Source organism: Pantherophis guttatus, chromosome 3, assembly GCF_059756535.1.
Source record: "Pantherophis guttatus breed Tessera chromosome 3, ASM5975653v1, whole genome shotgun sequence".
Lineage (NCBI taxonomy): Eukaryota > Metazoa > Chordata > Lepidosauria > Squamata > Colubridae > Pantherophis > Pantherophis guttatus.
This window is the reverse complement of record NC_142065.1, coordinates 171,476,535-171,490,675: the sequence shown is the minus strand read 5'-3', so window position 1 is coordinate 171,490,675 and position 14,141 is coordinate 171,476,535. Positions and strand designations below refer to the sequence as shown.

The 14,141-nt window shown below is 36.2% G+C and overlaps 1 protein-coding gene and 1 long non-coding RNA gene across 5 annotated transcripts in view; one reads left to right on the top strand and one right to left on the bottom strand.

Moving 5' to 3' along the window:
- Positions 1–14,141, top strand: part of NOL4 (nucleolar protein 4) — a 135,977-nt gene that overhangs the window by 95,549 nt on the left and 26,287 nt on the right. The gene's annotated exons all lie outside the window — the stretch shown is intronic.
- On the bottom strand, positions 516–9,604 carry LOC117672758 (uncharacterized). Its single transcript, XR_004593348.3, has 3 exons — positions 9,514–9,604; positions 1,321–1,480; positions 516–870 (listed from the first exon to the last, which is right to left on the bottom strand). It is a non-coding gene; the product is annotated as an uncharacterized LOC117672758 (long non-coding RNA).

Genomic DNA, 14,141 nt, shown 5'->3' with positions numbered 1-14,141 from the left:
ATGTTTTTATTATTCTAACATTTATATGACAATATGCATAGATAATCTGTTTCTTAAATTAATTGCATGTTTGCAATTTAGTATGCATATACATGCCTATGCTTAATTACTGATTGTCCTTTAAGGTTGTCCTGCTTCAAAAATCATTTGGAAGAAGTGTTTGAACCTTGTGTGAGCACAATAATTCTCATTAAGGTGCACAGAATTTTCTCAGGGTTCTGTGTGGCCTGAAAAAAAGATGCTACTGATTTAATAAATTAAAACAAAGTTTTTAGTGTGACTGAAGTATATGCTGTAATAGGTAGTACAGAGCTACTGTGCTTGTGTAAAATCTAAATCATGTTGAAGCAAGCACAACCCTTTAAGGTGTTGTGATTTTTAACATTTAGATAAAACATATTTTAAAGTATACTTACCAATTTATTTATGAGTTTAAATAAAATAGCCTTTTTCAATCTGTCAGATTTCTTGCAGAAAGAGATATATAAAATATAAATGAATATTGGATAGTGGCTGTTAATGAACCATGCTTTTATTTAAATGTCTCACTGAAATTAAATACCAAAACACATTTTATATGACATAGAAGGAAAAAGAAAAACCCTGATGCAAATTATTGTTAGCACTTCTATAAAAAGACCAAAAATTCAAACTTCAAATTCTTCCCTTCCCTCTTTTTTCAAATACCATTTTTTATTTCAAATGCAATTTTAAGAAATACATGAAACTTCCTTCCTTCCTTCCTTCCTTCCTTCCTTCCTTCCTTCCTTCCTTCCTTCCTTCCTTCCTTCCTTCCTTCCTTCCTTTTCTCTCTGTTTCAGAATTTCAGATGATTATGTTCAAAATAAAGGATCCCATCTGCTAAAATTACTAGTTTAGGAAAAGAAATAAAAGAAAATATTACTATAACCAATTGCATTTGTATACACATTTCGTACATTTGTACAGCTTTTCACAAAAAGTAATGGCTAGTGATAAACAAGGGAAACAAGATATTAAGGGTGATGAAAAAGTATATGTTCAGTTCACATGCCAAAATATGAAAAAAAAATGTTGAGATATATAGTAATTTGAAATAATGGCAAGTGCATTTAGTAAATATAATATCGTACTTTCACATTTGTTTGATTAAGTCATTTAATAGAATAAAAATATTTGTGCAATTGTCTGATTTTGGTAACTTTTCTGTCTTCCTTGGACAAATTTTATGTAACTTGTTTCATGTTCTACAAATATGTGGTCTCAAAAGTGTTGCATAGTCATAATTATTGTAAGCCATACTGACTGTTATACATTCTAAGAAGATGCAGACATTCTTACATGGAAATAAATAGGTAGATGAAGTTATGCTCCAGCATTACCATGAGTTAGGTAGCCTGTACAATTAAAGTATCAGGCTTTATAGATTATGGTTTTTTTCCAGTGAATCCTCAACATCTTTTCTTCCATATCAGCATAGCCTGGAACTAGCTGTATCTAGCTACAGAAGATAATACAGAGAATAATGATTAATAGGGACTAAAGCAGGGGTCCCCAACCTTTCAGACCTCAGGGACCACTAAATTCATAATTTTAAATCCCACGGACCACTAATGATCTGCCTAATGACCAGCTGGGTGGGCGTGGCTAGGTGGTCATGTGACTGGATGGGCATGGTAAACTCGATGTCACTCACATTGAGCGGTGCCTCGCCGGTCTCTACTTGCCTCTCTCCTCCCAGCCCCTCCTCGCCTGCCCACCCAGGCTCCTTAGTGCACCAACAGGAAGCAGTTATTGGAGCTAAGCAGCCACCATGAGAAAAAGTTGGCAAAACAGCTCAGTTCAAATTGGATCTGACCAAGAAGGAGGCTCAGCAGAAGCACCTCACTGAGGACTAGGAGCATAGGCTTTCCAAAACAAAGGGAAGACCTATGGGAGTGCAAGGCCAGGTACCGGTGCCTGGAGGCTCAGTGGGCTGAGATGGTCAGCCAGTTCCAGGCCATGATGCAGTCCCATTGGAACAAGGCCCTCCTGCTCTTTGCCACCAGCAGCGCTTCCCTCCAGCCTTTGCCCAAAGCCCTGCACCAGGAGGCTGAAGCAGACCCCAAGTCAGAATTTCTGCCCCCCTCTGACCTGCACAAAATGACCCTGAAGGGGGAGACACTCCACAGCAACACAAACATTCATTTCAGGTATCTGGCCCAGGGGCTGTAGTTTGAGGACCCCTGATTTAGTGCAATATAAAAAATGCAAATAATTTTTCTGCAGACCACCAGAATTTTCTCACGGACCACCAGTGGTCCACGGATCACTGGTTGGTGACCGCTGAATTAAAGGGTCTTAACTACTGTAGATGGATGCTTGTCTTTTAAAAGCTTTGTTTTGAAAACATGACTATGTCAATGTGGATGAAAATTTGTCATCAGCTTAAGTTCTTTCATATAAATATTTTTATTACACATTTTAAGCATACAATTCAATTGCTAACCATGAATTTTTTAAAAAAACAAAACCAGCCTGCTGCTACCAAACTACACAAATACAGGACTTGGCAGGGTTCAATGGATAAATGTTACCTGGTGCTGATGTGGTGAACTAGAGCAGGAAGACCTTGATTCAAATACAGCATTAGCCACAGAAACTCATCGGATGACTTTAAGCCTTTCTTTCGCTCTCAGGCCTACTTATCGCATATATTTTTTATATTTATATTTTTAAAAATATTTTATTAAATTTCTATACCACCCTTCTCCCGAAGGACTCAGGGCGGTGTACAGCCAGAAATAAAACCATGACAATATAAAAATTAAAAGCAATTTAAAACAATTAAATAAATTGGCCGAAAACTCTAATAAAACAACCCATTAAAATAGTAAATTATTATTATTATTTAGGCCAGCCCTGCTTATTGGAATAATAATGTTTTTAGGGCGCGACGAAAGGTACGCAGGTCAGGAATCCTACGAATCTCCGGGGGCAGCCATTCCAGAGGGTAGGGGCCCCCACAGAGAATGTTCTCCCCCTGGGGGTTGTCAGCCGACATTGCCTAGCCGACGGCACCCAGAGGAGCCCTTCTCTGTGGGAGCATACCGGTCGATGGGAGGGTATCGGTGGCAGAAGACGGTCTCGTAGATACCCAGGTCCCATGCCATGGAGCGCTTTAAAGGTGGCAACCAGCACCTTGAATCGTGCCTGGAAGACCACCAGGAGCCAGTGCAGCTCGTGCAGGAGCCGTGTTACATGGGAGCGTCGAATTGTTCCCTTAATTACCCACGCAGCTGCATTCTGGACCAGTTGGAGCCTCCAGGTGCACTTCAAGGGGAGCCGCATGTAGAAAGTGTTACAATAGTCCAGATGGGAAGTGACGAGGGCGTGAGTGACTGTGCGTAAGGAGTCCCAGTCCAGAAAGGGACGCAACTGGTAAATCAGGCGAACCTGATAAAAAGCCCCCCTGACCTCAGCCGTCAGATGGTCTTCTAAGGACAGCTGCGAGTCCAGGAGGACGCCCAAGTTGCGAGCCTTCTCTGAGGGGTCAAGATCTCACCCCCAATAATCAGTGATGAAGTCAACTGACTATGATGGGACGCCGGAAACCCCAGCCATTCGGTCTTGGAGGGGTTAAGTCTGAGCTTGTTCCTCTCCATCCATAATCTCCGCATGGGGATTATGGAGAAAAAGTGAAGTGAAAAAGTGAAGAATTGAGCAGCATGTATATTGCCTTAGAACTCCTGGAAGAAAGACAGGATGTAAATAAATCAATTTTATGTACTTTTCTGTTCCAATTATGGTAAACATACTTGTTAACTTAAATAGTCAACTTCATATAATGAGGAAAATTTGTTTAGCTGAACTGGCGGGCGTCATATTTGTAAATTACTGAGAATTTTAATCTCTGAAGCATAGACTAAAGAGAGCAACCAAAATTATTTTTAAAGTTATGTTCAAATCAACAGACTTTCAAATGAAGTTAGAAAACAGCCAATTTGGGTTAGTTGTACACTTGTGTGATATTCAGGTTTTTTTTTTAAAATTGAAGTTTTAAAAAAATTGTCTGTTTTTCCAACTGAAATTGCAATTTAATTTATTGTCTGCAGTGTACTTCACTTCAGACAGTACAGTAAGTTTAAACAAATCACAGGTGGGTGGTTTCTAGCCTTAATGCTCAGAATAAAGATCTTAAAGATAGCCCAGGGTGCTTTTTTATAAGCCAAAATTATGGCTTTGTTACCTAACTATTTGATAACATGCCCAATTACTGTAGATAATTAAATATAGTTAAATGGTCTCTGTTTAAATTCTGCTATAACTGGAAGCCAGCATAGGTTTGTTAAAAACAGGTCATGCAAAAACAATCTTATTTCATTCTTTGACAAAGTGACTATAATTAGTAGGCCATCGAAAAGCTATGGACATAGTATACTTAGATTTCAGTAAGGCATTCAACAAAATAGACCACAACCAGTGGTGGAATTCAAATAATTTAACAACCGGTTCTCTGCCCTAATAATTTCTTCCAACAACCTGTTCATCAAACTGCTCAGAAAGTTAACAACCGGTTCTCCCGAAGTGGTGCGAACTGGCTGAATCCCACCACTGACCACAACCTTCTTCTAGGTAAGCTAGAAAAATGTGGGATAGATAGCATCATCACCAGATGTATTTATAACTGACTGACAAACCATATTCAATGAGTCCTCCTTAATTTTACTACATCTACATGGAGGGAAGTAAGCACAAGATTCTGCCTTAGGTCCAGTACTCTTCAATATCTTCATAAATGACTTAGATAAGGGAATAGAAGGGGAACTCATCAAATTTGCAGAGGACACTAAGCTAGCAGGAATAGCTAATTCCCCAGAAGCTCAGGATCCAAACAGATCTTGACAGACTTGAACAACAGGCCCTATCTAATAAAATGAAATTTAACGTGGAGAAAAGCAAGGTTTCATTCTTAGGCATGAAAAACCAAAGGGACAAGTACAGATTAGGCAAAACCTGTCTCAAAAACAGTAACTGTGAGAAGGACCTTGGAGTGCTAGTGGACAATCACTTATATATGAGTCAGCAGTATGCAGCAGCAGCCAAAAAAGCTAATACAATCCTTGGTTGTATAAACAGAGGCATAGAATCAAAATCACATGAAGTATTATTACCACCTTAGTAAGACCATAACTGGAATACTGCATCCAGTTTTGGTTACCACATTACAAAAAAGATGTTGAAACTTTGAAAAAAAAGTGCAGAGAAGAGCAAATAAGATGATTAAAGGCCTGGAGATGAAAACATATGAAGAACAGTTGCAGGAACTAAGTATGGCTAGTCTAGAGAAAAGAAAGACTGGGGTGACATGATAGCAGTATTCCAGTATTTGAAGGGCTGGCACAAAGAAGAGGGAGTCAGCTTATTTTCCAAAGCATTAGAAGGCAAGAAAAGAAATAATGGATGGAAAGTAATCAAGGAGAGAAGCAACCTGGAATTAAGGAGAAACTTCCTAACAGTGAGAACAATTAACCAGCAGAACAATTTGCCTTCAGAAGTTGTGGGTGCTTCATGACTGGAGATTTTAAAAAAGAGACTGGACAGTCACTTGTCTGAAGTAGGGTCTCCTGCTTGATCAGGGGGTTGGACTAGAAGACCTCTAAGATCATTTCCAGTTTTATTCTGATTTATTTATTTACTTATTGATTAAATGAATGGTACTTCAAAGTATCCCAAATAATACTGTACTACACTTCCAAATAGGGACGCAGTGGCTCAGTGGCTAAGATGCTGAGCTTGTCAATCGAAAGGTCGGCAGTCCCTAGTGCCCCATAACGGGGTGAGCTCCCATTATTTGTCCCAGCTTCTGCCAACCTAACAGTTTGAAAGCACATAAAAAATGCAAGTAGAAAAATAGGGACGACCTTTGGTGGGAACGTAACAGTATTCTGTGCGCCTTTGGTATTTAGTCATGCCGGCCACATGATTATAGAGAAGTCTTCAGACAGCACTGGCTCTTTGGCTTTGAAATGGAGGTGAGCACCATCCCCTAGAGTCGGGGACGACTAGCACATATGTGCAAGGGGAACCTTTACTTTTTACACTTCCAAATGGGATATCTTTACAGGGATCCTTTATAAAAGAGATGTATATCGTGAGGTTCCAAGGCCATGTGCAGTCTTTAAACCCTTAGGTATGGCTTTTAGAGGCCTTCAAGAGATCTTACCAAATTTAAACTTTCAATGGCAAGTCCTTGGAATGGTTACTGATTGCAAACAAAATGGAAATCAATGCTTGGATGACTACCAGAAAATCAAATGCAGCGTAAGACTACCTCAACAAATAGTTTCAACTTATGAAAAGTAGTGATTATAGTTTGCATTGCATTTATCACAACCTACTTTATTGTTTATAGTAGTGGGCAACATTCAGACAAAGTGAAACAAGTACAGGAATGACAATGAGATGATCATAGAAACAGAAATTAAATCCTGTGAAGATTGATAGGCATTTTGAACTGTGGGGAATGTGGTTTGAACATACTTTCAGTATATTCTGAGGCATATTTTTAGGCAAGATAACATTTTTAATAAACTATTTTTGTCATACATGGAATATATATCTGGGTTTTTTATGCCAAGATTAATCTAACTTTATCTATCTAACCTGCTGCTTTTCAGACATCTTGGATTACTGCCATCATCAATTCAGTTCACTGAGACTTGCCGGACTGATATTGATTCTCTTTTTCATTATCATTCTAATACTTATAGCAAGGTAATCTATGCTAGTCTTTTCAAACCAAGTCCCATATATAGGCTTTTATGGGAGGGCACATTTGGACGAGGGTATGGCAAAACGAGCATTCTGACATTGCAATACAAACTCCACCTCCTGTAATTGTGTGCCGCACAGGGCGAATTTTGCATCTTGTCTTTATGACACATATTTTGTCATTATCATGGTTAGAAATGGTTCCATGGAGTTTAATGGATCTTATTCCTAGGAAACTCAATATTGGATTGCAGCCTAAGTAAGCTATTACTCAGTCTTGCCACTTAGAAATGATTAAATTTCACAAAGTTTTAATGATAAATTGTGTTTGGGGACATTGCAATTTGTAACATACCCTTCTTGGGAGTCCATTTGAATCTAATTGAATGGTGCATAATTAAACCTTTATAGCAGACAAAACTATAAATTATGAAGATGCATCTGGTGGCAAAGTGAGACAGCATCATAATGTCCAACTTTTGGTCATTTAAAATGGTCCTTCCAGTTTTAAGATTTTTCTTTTAATATTTCTATATTTTTAAAAAGCTACATTTTTCCAAATATCTCTAATATAGAATTTTATCATGTTCTGATAATTATTCTGTAACAGATGTTTTATGCCTAAACAAATAATAATAAGATTCAAGTCATCTATACCTACTACTAACATTACAAAATAACAACAGGTGGGATAAAGTAGATTAGGAGAGAAAAACCGCAGAACAGACAATTTAGCCAGTTTAAGGAGGTGCCAGGCTATGTGGCTTGATTGCACATCAGGAAGTAGTTACAAGTGAACTGTGGGTAACAAGAGGATTTGAAAGCAAACTGCTTCATCTCCAAAGAAGGTCTTGTGTTCACTTCACCAAGATGATTTGGAATGGGGATACCCACCTGCAAGTTAAGGCAGTTCTGTGTTAGCCAATAGGTATAACTGGGGCTGGTAGAATCATTTTCTTAAGCACAGGGGTGGGTCTAAAATTCTAAACAGTTTTTTTCCCTCTAGCCATCAGCTGGGACTCAATAGGCAGCAATAGATTGGGGGTGGGGCCAAATAAAAGGTAAGAATAACGCAGAGAGTGGGGGGGTGGGGGGGGGGCAGAACCGGTTCGGTGACATCATATCGTCACTGCTACCGGCTCAGCGGAACCGGGCTGAACTGGGAGGAACCCACCACTGCTTAAGCAGAATTTTATTGCATGATGAGTAATGCTGGGTTTTTTTCCAGATCATTATGTCAGTGCAGATTACTATTTCTTCAAAAGTACAGTGTTCCACTATCCTTCTTCATCTCAGGTTGCAGGAATCCAACTACAGTGTTAATTTAGGGCTGTGTGAAGAAGGAAGACCTCCAAATCTTATTGTGCATTGAGCTCCATATTCCTTAAATGCCAGGTAGAAACTAGGAAGAAAGTTTATTGAATAGAGCTTCACCAAGAAAAAGAGTGATATCTCCTTGAGGATATTTCTTCAGGCAACCAAAATGTGTTTGGAAAAGTTTAAGCTAGTCCATATGCTGGGTCATGCCAAAGGACTGGAAATGTTTGCCACTACCACACATTTATCATGTTCTCAATTTGTCACCAGTCTTCTTTGATGTAATGATAATGTCATTTAAAGTAAACTGGACCATGTAGAGGATCCCAGAGGGAATTATTTTTCACTCCCACTCAAGGGAGTTCCAATGTAATGTAGTAATTAAGGTCTTGATCTGGGACTAGAGAGACCCAGAGTCGTAGAAATTGGAAATTTTTCAAGCTATATTCCTTTAAAATCTATTTATTTAAAATGTCCTCCTTTTCACAGAGAAGATAATATTTATAGAAAAGTTAGACCAATATAACAAGAATGGCACAGGCCTGATTTGATGCTAGGTTTTATTTTTTTATAAGTGCCAGATTCTTTTGCGATACCACATGTTGAACTTGGCAATAAGAAAGAAGATCACCTTGGCAAATTTGATGGAAATAGATTGAAGGAGATTGGGATGGCAGCTGGCAAAGGAATGCCTATCACCTGGGCCAAGGATGTCAAATTCAGGTCGTAACGGCAGCGTCACATGACATATCGGGACTTTTTTCCCCTTCACTAAACGTGGTCAGCACATGACGGATCTGGCCCATGGGCCAGGAGTTTGACAGCCCTGACCTAGACTGATCTCTAAAGCTAAACAGCATAAAACCTGATTAGAACTTGGATGAAAGATATCGTTGCTCTTTGCAAGAAGTGACTGCTTCCTGCTGAACAGGCAGAGTTTGTTGCAGAATCTGGAGGAAAATAAGACTGCCATTGTCTAGGGATCAAGCTCAGTGAAGAAGTGAATGCAGAGGATAAATTAAAGTTGGATTAATTAAAGTTTGGAGGGGAAATTTAGGAGCAATATACACAACACATTTTCTTTCCTAACTTGGTCTTAGGTAATTGGCTAACTTGAGAGACCAAGCAAGGAACAAAAGTAAGTCTTTCTTCTAGTGAAACTTTTCTAAGTCTTTATTTTCAATATATACATAAAATATATTATATAATTTATAAAGTATATATATATATATATATATATATATATATATATATATATATATATATATGTAAAAAGTTAAAATCTCAGGTGTTTTCCCGCGTCATTATAAGTTTGTTAGTTAAAATATTTAAAATCCTGGCTAAGATCACAGCTTAGAATGCTCTAAATTCCCAAACAAAAACCTTTTTAAGATCTTTCAAAAACTCTGGCTGAAATCCTAACCAACACTTTAAGGTTAGGCAACATTTCGACAAGCTCTCTACCTTGTCATTTTCGGGCCTTTATTATCAGTTTAGAAGCTGTGGTTCATGCTTCATTATACTAGCTGCAGCCTGAATGTGATTTAACGGTCCAGTTTTCTCTGGCTCCCTATTACCAACTGTCAACTGCAAAGAGGTAAGAATTCTAGTAGGCATCACAGCACCACTGGTTGCCTGTTGAGATCTTAGCATATCTTCTGGTTGGTTCTCTCTCTCTCTCCCTATTGCTAGCTATCAACTGCAAAGAGGAAAGGGTTCTTGTATGCATTACAACACCACTGGTTGCCTGTTGGGAACTCTGCCTATCCTCTGATGTTAAAATTCGAGTTTCCCTCAGTGCAGGTTTCCAAATACTTGATAACCTAGAGGCGTCATCTCGTCTATTCATATTGTGTGGCCTCTTTTCAATTTCGATAGCCTCCTATATATATACACTTTATAAATGTTTCAGCTTCATTTTTTTCTAGTTATCATTTTTTCTAATACTGCCATTCAGACAGTGTATTTGCTATGTAAGATAAACAGATATACCAACAATATTTATCCTTGTTTCTATCTTATTCTGAATTAATCTGTTTCTCCAGATTCATTTATTGTTCACTATTTTTCCAGGAGAAAATTCAGGTGTTCTGCCATACCTATTAGCCTTAATAGAAGAGCTCTTTATGAGAATAAAAATAAAAAGTGAAAAATCTGGGTTAATATTAAATATTAAGAAGATAAAGTTAATGTTGACCAACATACCTAGTGAATTTACAGTTGACAGGGAAGTGCGAATGGTAGCTGATTTCATTTTCTTTAGCTAAATTATAAAGATTAACAATGTGCTGGAGAAATAAAGAGAAAAGTAATCTGAGGCAGGAAGACAAAGTAACATAAGATCGTAAAGGATAAGGATATTTCTTTGACCACAAAGATCTGAATAGTTTAAGCAATCATCTTTTCAAGAGTAATTAGCTATGAAGTATAAGCCTTGAAAAAGAGAGCGTGAAATAAGATAACCACAAATATGGTTGCTAAGAATATCACAGGATACAAGAAGAACAAATAAAAACTCCCTTAGGCTGACAATTAGAAATTAAAAAAGCATGTATGTGGACATTTGGTATGAGTATAGAAAAACGACAATGCTTCACACAGTTGAGGGAAATAGAAATGGAAGACTTCTATTCCCCTTAATACATTATCTGATGTATGTGGATGTTATCACATGGGAAAATCCTTGGAAGAATACAGATGAGGTTGAGGTTGAGATGGTGAACATTTGTTATGAAGTCACAAGGAATCAAGCCTGATTAGATGTCATCTCACTAATTTAAGAAGCAGAAGGGAAGATTAATCTGACTCAGCAGTCATGCTGAGTAACTTGCTGGTAACATGTCTGTATTTCTGGCTGAGAATAATCTTCCATATACAGTATTTGCAGAAAATACAAGTTAACGGATTGGAATGAGGACTGCTAACACTTTTAACCCAAAGGGCAGAAATGTGGTAATGCTTGTGTTAATATTCTTAAACTGAATGAAACACACTTACTATTAACAGGTTTAATTTATATTTTAGGACTCCTTTCCTAAATTTTGGTAGAAGTATTCCTATGATGAGAATATAAAAAAAAATTAACGAAATTTCATAGAAATAGAACCCAAAGCTCTACATAAATCTCATTTTATTTAAAAGGACAAAAGGAATATCTAATTTTTGATTAATTGAAAACTGAGTTAAAATAATAATTTCTTCCTTTCACAATATTCTTCATTAAGTTTTGATAGTGTCTGTTTGCTAAATCTCTCTTCTCATCACCCTCCTTTTATGAAACATCAGCTTTGTATGAACACCTGTCTCATGAAAAAACAACCTAAATTGATTAGGAAATCCTAAAGATGTATCTCAAGAGATACATGTGTTACATTGCTTAGCTTTTGCCCTGTCAAATTGTGTATGCATTTACTTTTGCATGTAGCCTTCCCCATTTCACTGTGACAGGAATAAATTGGGTCACAAGTTGATATTATGTACATTCATGCAGCTGGTTGGGGGGGTGTCTTTCTAATTAACTATAAAGTATTTGTTGCTTCTTTTCATTCTGTGATTACAATTTTTCTGGAAATTGGAAAATTGTTGTTGCTTTATAACAATGTAGAACATAGATAAATGCTCTAAACCTGCTATCTGGGGCTAATTTTGTCCAAATGTCTCTTTTCAAAATATTCAGCTGCGGTTGCCCTCCTTCATTTTGTTAATAATTACTTACTGATCTTTTTCTTCTTCTTAATTCATGTGCAACATGAATTAAAAAACACTGAAACTGCTATCAAATGCAATATTGCAAGGATCAGAATGATAACATCAATATATGTCAATTTGCTATGGGTATGAGACAACATTAAAGTAAAACAATATCGGGACATCCAACAGAGTGCAGTGCTGTTCTTAGTTCGTAATGAAAGTGCTATTCAAATATGCACATTATGTTCATTTGAATTGCATGTCTCTTGTAATGAATATTTCAAATACATGCCACCACTATTCTCAAGATACACTTTGCAGTCTTAATTCTATAGCAGGATGTTGGTGAGTAGTTTTGATTCTGTTCAGGTATTATGATTTAATTATATCTTTTTTTAGACATTTGAAATTTAACTATATATAAATGAACAGTTCTATGTCCCACTACCAGAATTACTGAACACTTTGATACTAAAGAATAAAGTAAGACATATATTTAAAACACATTTAGAGGATATATGTGTGAGAGAAATATGTTATTTAAAAGGCTGAACTGATAGAACATAAACATATTTGCCTTCTTAGCTGAAAATATACTTTATTTTTTTTTTATAAATGTACCTATTTTGTGTACATTCAGATAAAAATATGGCACACATAAGATTTCATTTTTAAACCTGGTTTTAGAAGTATTGGACATGGACCAATCACTGCCTTAAATATAATAATTGTACTATAATCTAAGCCTGTGCATTTGCCCTTTCTTTTACGTTTGGGAAAGATACTGTAAATATTTATTACATTTGTATATAATATATTTGTATAATGAATAATAATATTATAATTAATTAATTATAATTATTATATGATATTATTACATTTGTGCCTCTGTGTTCATAAATATCTACATTTGACTATAAGTAATAGATTTCTCAGTGTAAGATTTTGGATATTATTACTGGTCCGATGATATATGCAATTTTTGAAAATTCAAAGGATATTTGATAGAATATTGTACTTGTACAGATATATGCAGGGCTAAAAAATCATCACACATTTCAATTAGTTTAATCTAACAGAAATGACAGATTTTGAGATCAAGTAATCTATCAGGACAGGTAATTCAAAGTATGAAGGAAAGCTTGCCTTCCTAGTATTTTATGGCTTGCACATGGATTTTATTCAAATAAGGTAGTAATAAATGAGATTAATTTATATACTGCTAAATTGTTAATTTATTAATATTTCCACCCTAAACATTCATAATATTCTAATCATGAATTCAAAAGTAATAACACAAAAGTAAAAATCTTAATGCAAAGTCAAATCTTGAATTTTCAAAAAGTTGCAATTTCTTTGTTAAGGTTATTATCCCTGACACTGATAGTTCAGCTATCAAGATCAGTAGTAATTTATATGGGAAGAAAATGATCCAATAAGAACCTGAATGACCTATAAAGTTTAGTGAAGGCCTACCGGTTTATATGATCATAGCAATTTAGTGAAGTGAATTCTTTTATTTTAGAAATGTACAAAATACAGGATAGTAAATTTTTATTTTTCTAAATAATTTTTTTCTTTTTTGTAGCTCCTTATTTCCAGAATAGTATGTTTTCTCCAAGTTTTCCAATACTCTATATTTTGTAAATGTTGAATCTTATGCAAACATCTAAGAGTGTCTGAATGTGAGCAGAAGCGAGAGTGTGTGCATGTGTTTATATGCAGAATATTTTCAAGTGAAGTAAGAATCATTCAAGAGTCCACTTGAATGACTTTCCCCTGCAGACTAGAGTGGACTTTTCCATTACAAAGCATCTGCCTTTCTCTAGTTTTAAACAACAAACCTTTAAAAATAATGAAATAAATTGAGTTCATATGTAATAGAAAGTTCTTATGTAAGATTATGCAAATTTCTTGGACTGGGGAAGATAAAGTTTCAAATAACTCAAGAGTATTATCCATTCTCCTCTAGATCATACCAAATCTTGTATGTTACTTTCCTCTGAAATAGAAAAAAGTTCAAGATGGCATTCCAAATGACAGAAATAGGTAATTTCTGGGATGGTTACTCTAACTGAGAGCATTTATTTCTAGAAACTGCCAAACCATCCCTAGAACAGTATGATCTTGGAGAAGAATGAAACAATTCAATCCTGAATCTGTGAGCATTCCATTTCCATACTTTTATGTTATGTTTCAGTTGCTGCATTTGCTATGGTAGGCAAGCCTATTATTTTAAAATTTAAAGTCCAGCCCAGTCAAAGTAAGTATTTCTAAGTCCACTAATTTCAGGGGGAAGACTGGTATCCCTTATGTGGGTGAAACTCATTTCTTATCTTGAAAATATGAAAATATAACAATCTTTAATAAAATCCACTGCTATTTAGACTTTCTTTTTAATG